This window comes from Convolutriloba macropyga, unplaced genomic scaffold, assembly GCF_964194025.1.
Source record: "Convolutriloba macropyga unplaced genomic scaffold, txConMacr16.3 SCAFFOLD_4386, whole genome shotgun sequence".
NCBI lineage: Eukaryota > Metazoa > Xenacoelomorpha > Acoela > Convolutidae > Convolutriloba > Convolutriloba macropyga.
This window is the reverse complement of record NW_027449402.1, coordinates 5001-12506: the sequence shown is the minus strand read 5'-3', so window position 1 is coordinate 12506 and position 7506 is coordinate 5001. Positions and strand designations below refer to the sequence as shown.

Sequence of the window (7506 nt, the reverse complement as noted above, 5' to 3'; positions counted from 1 at the left end):
TGGATCTGTTTGAGTAGAACGGCAACATGGTCTTCAGTTAAATCTGTTGACTCGTTCCGCTCATCCTTCGCATCGAAGAAATAGTTTGCACTTAAATGTGACGAACTGTGGAAACGGTGTTTTCACCCTGAGAAAATTAGAGTGTTCAAAGCATCCTTTGGGATCGAATAATAAAGCATGGAATAATGGAGAATGACCCGCTACTCGATTGATGCCGGTTGGCTGAGTGCGGTAATGATTGAAAGGAACAGACGGGGGCATTTGTATTGCTACGTTAGAGGTGAAATTCTTGGATCGTGGCAAGACAAACTACTGCGAAAGCATTTGCCAAGAATGTTTTCATTAATCAAGAACGAAAGTCAGAGTATTGAAGAGGATTAGATACCCTCGTAATTCTGACCATAAACTATACCAACCTACAATTTGTCAAAGTCGATCTTGACTTGGCAAGAGATTAACCGGGAAACCAAAGTTTATTGGTTCCGGGGGAAGTATGGTTGCAAAATCGAAACTTAAAGGAATTGACGGAAGGGCACCACCAGGAGTGGAGCCTGCGGCTTAATTTGACTCAACACGGGAAAACTCACCCGGTCCAGACATCTTAAGGATTGACAGATTGAATATCTTTCATGATTATATGGGCGGTGGTGCATGGCCGTTCTTAGTTAGTGGAGTGATCTGTCTGGTTAATTCCGATAACGAACGAGATCTTCTCCATCTAAATAATGAAATTCACTATATGTGAATTCAAACACTTCTTAGAGGAACTATGCGGAATTAAATACCGCAGATGAAGTGAGGCTATAACAGGTCTGTGATGCCCTTAGATGTTCTGGACTGCACGCGCGCTACACTGTGTACTTTTAGATTGAGTACTCAGCCCTTGGTCCGAAATGGACTGGGCAATCAGAGAAAAGTACAGCGCTTCAAGGGGATCGTCTGTTGTAACTTGCAGACGTGAACCAGGAATTCCTGGTACTTATGAGTCAACAACTCATAGGGATTACGTCCCTGCCCTTTGTACACACCGCCCGTCGCTACTACTGATTGGATAGTTAAGCAAGAATTGCAAATTCCTACTGTTGGGACTTCGGTCTCCGGCAACGGGATGAAGCGGATCGAGCTTAATTGTCTAGAGGAAGTAAAAGTCGTAACAAGGTTTCCGTAGGGGAACCTGCGGAAGGATCAGTGATTGATTCCTTCGGGCATGGCTGCTGGTAGAGGCCATGTCTGTAGTGCGCATGACGCTCTGTCGCTAGAGATTGCTTGGCAACCAATCTCGAATTATGTATCGAGCTCAAAAACTACTTGTGTGGATACATAGTTCAGCAGTCATGGCAAGGGACTGCTTAAAGGGAGACTAGTTAGCAAAAGCAGCCTAGCAGAACTGCAGCTATCTAGATCTCAGAAGCTGGGTTATAGAAGCCCAGCTATAGACTTGTGAATGAGAAAGGCCTAAAAAGGTCCACAAGTCGCGTGGTTAGAACCGACACGCAAAAATCCCAGCGAGTGACAGAGCGTTGCGCTGTTCAGTGGGAAAGAGTTGAGCTACTCGGGGCGCCCACTGAACTTGCTCCGAGCCAAAGGCTCGAAAAAACACAGCTTAGCCTCAGATCCTTTACATAGAAGGCTAGCTAAAATAAACTTACCTTGGACGAGGGTAAAGTTTAGTCAGTTCTTAGGGGAGAGTAATCCACAGCTTCTCGCCCTCTGAACATTCTCCCAGATATGTAGGTCTGGGAGAGTCTCCTCCTGTTCTTCGGAATCTGGAGGTAGACAAAGACAGTACGATACGATCTTGCATCGGGATGACTAACCGATAATGATCATAATCTGACAATTTTTCCGGCTTGAGGCACCGGAGTCAGATTAAAGACACATACTGAACTAAAGGCGTATGTGCAAAGCTTGTCGGAGTGTAGAGAGTCAAGCTGAGTTGACTCGTCACGTGGTGATGACAACAGCCATGTGCAAAACACTCACAACTTTATCGTCTATGTGGAAAAGGTTGCTAACAGCGCTCTCTATGAGAGGCCCTCGCATATAACTATACGAGGAAAAGGCGATAGAGTTGTTTGAATGTGGGGCAGGTTCATCGACAAGCTAAGTTGATCACATTCTTGTTGTGTGGCATCCTACTAGAATTGGTCACGGTCTGCACCAACTCTCCCCAAGTTGGCCAGACTTAAAACTAGAAATAAGGTTTGCAGCTATGTGAACCTAGAAACTGTAAAGGAGTTGAAAGAACTTAAAGGAATTGAAAGAGGCCTTGAGGTATATCCTCTTGGTAAAGACCCACAAAAGCTCACAAAAGTGGCTTCGAAGGGCAAAACTGGTTCATCCAAAACAATTGGAGAGCTTAAAGCAGAACCAATTCGAATGAAACACTATTGGTGAAACTTCATCATGAGAACGTCACAAGCTGATCACGCTCTATGATATGACTAGTATTATGTTGCTTCTAGTAGGCTAAGCGCAAGCCGAAACATCAACATGTGAAAGTCGTAGAATTTTGCAATCAAACTGTGGCTAGTACTGTGATGTTACTAGTAACCTGGTGTTCCGTCATATGGCCAAGAGAGCATTTGAAGGCGAAACTTCTGCATGGGAAAGCTGCATCATGATCAAAATTTTATATCGAGTATTATGTTGACGTTAGTAGGCCTTGGCCGAAAACGCAGCATGTGAAAGGTATAGATAAAAGTTATTGTTGCAGTCAGTACTGTGTAGTTACTAGTAGCTGGATTTAAGCTCAAAATGAGACACTGTTGGTGAAACTTCATCATGAGAATGTCACAAGCTGATCAAGCTCTATGATATGACTAGTATTATGTTGCTTCTAGTAGGCTAAGCGCAAGCCGAAACATCAACATGTGAAAGTCGTAGAATTTTGCGATCAAATTGTGGCTAGTACTGTGATGTTACTAGTAACCTTGTGTTACGTCATATGGCCAAGAGAGCATTTGAAGGCGAAACTTCTGCATGGGGAAGCTGCATCATGAACAAAAGTTTATATCGAGTATTATGTTGACATTAGTAGGCCCTGGCCGAAAGCGCAGCATGTGAAAGGTATAGATAAAAGTTATCGTTGCAGTCAGTACTGTGTAGTTACTAGTAGCTGGATTTAAGCTCGAAATGAGACACTGTTGGTGAAACTTCATCATGAGAACGTCACAAGCTGATCACGCTCCATGATATGACTAGTATTATGTTGCTTCTAGTAGGCTAAGCGCAAGCCGAAACATCAACATGTGAAAGTCGTAGAATTTTGCGATCAAATTGTGGCTAGTACTGTGATGTTACTAGTAACCTTGTGTTACGTCATATGGCCAAGAGAGCATTTGAAGGCGAAACTTCTGCATGGGGAAGCTGCATCATGAACAAAAGTTTATATCGAGTATTATGTTGACGTTAGTAGGCCCTGGCCGAAAGCGCAGCATGTGAAAGGTATAGATAAAAGTTAGCGTTGCAGTCAGTACTGTGTAGTTACTAGTAGCTGGATTTAAGCTCGAAATGAGACACTGTTGGTGAAACTTCATCATGAGAACGTCACAAGCTGATCACGCTCTATGATATGACTAGTATTATTGTTGCTTCTAGTAGGCTAAGCGCAAGCCGAAACATCAACATGTGAAAGTCGTAGAATTTTGCGATCAAATTGTGGCTAGTACTGTGATGTTACTAGTAACCTTGTGTTACGTCATATGGCCAAGAGAGCATTTGAAGGCGAAACTTCTGCATGGGGAAGCTGCATCATGAACAAAAGTTTATATCGAGTATTATGTTGACGTTAGTAGGCCCTGGCCGAAAGCGCAGCATGTGAAAGGTATAGATAAAAGTTAGCGTTGCAGTCAGTACTGTGTAGTTTACTAGTAGCTGGATTTAAGCTCGAAATGAGACACTGTTGGTGAAACTTCATCATGAGAACGTCACAAGCTGATCACGCTCTATGATATGACTAGTATTATGTTGCTTCTAGTAGGCTAAGCGCAAGCCGAAACATCAACATGTGAAAGTCGTAGAATTTTGCAATCAAACTGTGGCTAGTACTGTGATGTTACTAGTAACCTTTTCCTTACGTCATATGGCCAAGAGAGCATTTGAAGGCGAAACTTCTGCATGGGGAAGCTGCATCATGAACAAAAGTTTATATCGAGTATTATGTTGACGTTAGTAGGCCCTGGCCGAAAGCGCAGCATGTGAAAGGTATAGATAAAAGTTATCGTTGCAGTCAGTACTGTGTAGTTACTAGTAGCTGGATTTAAGCTCGAAGTGAGACACTGTTGGTGAAACTTCATCATGAGAACGTCACAAGCTGATCACGCTCTATGATATGACTAGTATTATGTTGCTTATAGTAGGCTAAGCGCAAGCCGAAACATCAACATGTGAAAGTCGTAGAATTTTGCGATCAAACTGTGGCTAGTACTTTGATGATGCTTGTAGCCAACCGAATTGGTTGAAAAGCCCAATAAGTAAGCTAACTTGGGAGAGCTTGTTGGAAACCAAATGCTACTAGATTGGTCCAAATACATCCTTCAACAGGGGATCACTTGGCTCGCTTTACGAAGAGGAGCACAGCTATATGTGTTAATTCGGTATGAATCGCAAGATTTGTTTACCGACCTCTCTAACGCAAAAGGCGGTCTCGGCTTCGGCTGTTGACTGCGTCCGATTCAGGGTTATATAACTCTCGATTGAACACATTGATGTTCTATTGTTGGTGCTTCCAATAAAATTGGAACACTTAAAGCAGAACCGATTCAAATAATAGCATTCTGATCAATGATTGCATTCCTTGATCAAGAACTGCTGGAGTCATTGTGATGGCGAATTTTCTTCATAAGAAAATTGCAAAGAGACGGAACTTAATGAGACTAGTATTATGTTGTTTCTAGTAAGCGGAAGCTGAAACAGCAACATGTGAAAATCAAGTTTTGTTCAATGATCTCGAGGCGATAAGTACTATGAAGCAACTAGTAGCCTAAGCATGACTCAGATTTGAGACAGTCAAAAAGACTGGCGAAACTTCTTCACATGAAAGTTACATAGAGAACTACAAATGTATACAGCGAGTATTATGTTGTTTCTAGTAGGCGAAAGCTGAAACATCAACATGTGAAAGTTGTCTGCAAACTGTAGAACGATATGTGATTAGTACTGTGCTGTTACTAGTAGCCAGTCTGACTGTAGAAGCCAAGACAAAGGGAAACTAATGCATCTGAAAAGGACAAGTTATGGAAAGGTATGCACGATAAGTATTATGTTGTTTCTAGTAAGCGGCAGCTGAAACATCAACATGTGAACGTCGTTGTGTACAGTAACCTAGAACTATATAGTCCTTAGTAACGTGCATTTACTAGTACCTGTAATTGGTATTCAGACTCAGGCAGTTTGGAATAGTTTGGCAAAGATGCACCAGAGAAAACTGGGATTTGATACAGAAATTGTTGAATACAAGTATTATGCTGCTTCTAGTAGGTTGAATCCGAAACATCAGCATGTGAAAATTGAAAACATTTCTGGTTCGAATTGTCACAAGTATTTGGTGATCTGAGTAGCCAAACTCACTACAACGCCAATTGAAGGCAAAAATTCTCAACGGGAAAAGCTATTCTCATTGAATGAGCTAACAAGACGAGTATTATGTTGCTTCTAGTAGGCGAAAGCCAAAACATCAACATGTGAAAGTCTTGCTGAACAAATTTAATGTTGTTGAGCTCAGTACCGTGTGAATTAGTAGCCATAATTGGCGAGCGAAAATTGAACTGGCGAAACTTCGTCTTTGGAAAATTGCAGATGCCGAGCACTTATTTTGCAACGAGTATTATGTTGACTGTAGTAAGCGAAAGCCGAAACAGCAACATGTGAAAGCTGTTGAAATTTGTGGTCATTTTGCAATAAGTACAAGGAGTGTAACTAGTAGCCAGGTCAAAATTTGGGATAAGAATGAGCAAAAATTCTGCATGAGAACAGTTAAAATATGAAACTAAATTACAAAGACTAGTATTATGTTGTTTCGAGTACGCGAAAGCGGAAACATCAACATGTGAACGTTTGTAACGAAGTTTCGTTAATTTTCAGCCTAGTACTGAGCAAGAACGAGTAGCCTCATCTCCAATCCCACGCAAAATGTAGTGAAATATGTGAGTGAACCTTATTCACGGTGAGGGTTTCCCGAGGTCTGTATTGCAGCGAGTATTATGTTGCTTCTAGTAAGCGAAAGCTGAAACAACAACATTTGAAAGTTGGAATTAATGACTGAATGGAAACTTCGACCTGTGTTTGATAGTAGTAGCGAACAAAACTGCTGAATCGGTTTCTGTCTCATATTGGTCAGTGAACCAATTAAGAGACAATCAACTACATAACCTGAATTGGGCGAGAGAACCCCCTTAACTTAAGCATATCAGTAAGGGGAGGAAAAGAAATCAACTGAGAATCCCTTAGTAATGGCGAATGAACAGGGAAAAGCTCATCGGGAAGAGAAATGGCAACATTTCTCGGTGTCCGGTATGGTTTGATGCTAGACTGGTGAATTTGTCCTGATGTCTACTGGAAAGTAGCATCAAAGAAGGTGAAAATCCTGTAAAGGTCATTTTCGATACCAGTCATAATGGCTCATTCCTATGAGTAGAGTTGTTTGAAAGTGCAACTCGAAGCTGGAGATATGTCTCTCCAAAAGCTAATTATAAAGCGAGACCGATAGTAAACAAGTACCGTGAGGGAAAGTTGAAAAGCACTCTGAAGAGAGAGTGAAAAGTACGTGAAACTGTTGAAGGGGAACTGGAGTGAGCGTTACCATACTCAATGCCTTGATATTATATTCTCGGCTACCGAGTAGTGTAGTTGTCGTCTTTTGGCAAATCTTGTTAATGAATCGAGCAGAAGTTTTCCTCGGAATTCTTCTTGTTGATTCTAAACAAAATGAGATAAATTGATCTTGATTGCCTGTCTGACCTCAACTTCCTATTCAATGCTCTCTACAGCCCGTCTTGAAACACGGACCAAGGAGTGTGAGTTGCTTGCAAGTGTTGTCGCTCATTGAAAGCGCACACGCGAAATGAAAGTGAACAGTGTAATTTTTATGAATTGCACTACTTTGTGTGGTGAGGGCGCCGATTCGGTGTCCCGCAACCACGGACGGTTTTGCTCTTATTGCATGACTGATCCAGAGCAAGTAGCACACGACCCGAAAGATGGTGATCTATGCTTGGGCAGGGCGAAGCCACGGGAAACCATGGTGGAAGCCCGAAGCGGTTCTGACGTGCAAATCGATCGTCTGACCTGAGCATAGGGGCGAAAGACTAATCGAACCATCTAGTAGCTGGTTTCCTCCGAAGTTTCCCTCAGGATAGCAAAAGCTTGAGCAAGATTGAAAAATCTTCGCAAAGCAATTTCATCGGTTAAAGCGAATGATTAGAGGAATGGGGGAAAATTTTTCCTTCACCTATTCTCAAACTATAAATCGGTGAGATGTCCTTGTGACTTAATTGCACTTGGACT

General features: G+C 42.1%; 1 non-coding gene and 1 pseudogene across 1 annotated transcript in view; both read left to right on the top strand.

Moving 5' to 3' along the window:
• Window positions 1–4533: 4533 nt before the first annotated feature.
• Window positions 4534–4685, top strand: LOC142355016 (5.8S ribosomal RNA; annotated as a pseudogene).
• A 1682-nt stretch (window positions 4686–6367) lies between these two features.
• Window positions 6368–7506, top strand: part of LOC142355017 (large subunit ribosomal RNA) — a 3523-nt gene continuing 2384 nt past the window's right edge. The window contains exon 1 of the ribosomal RNA XR_012761151.1: window positions 6368–7506. This exon is cut by the window's right edge and continues 2384 nt beyond it. This is a non-coding gene — a ribosomal RNA (large subunit ribosomal RNA).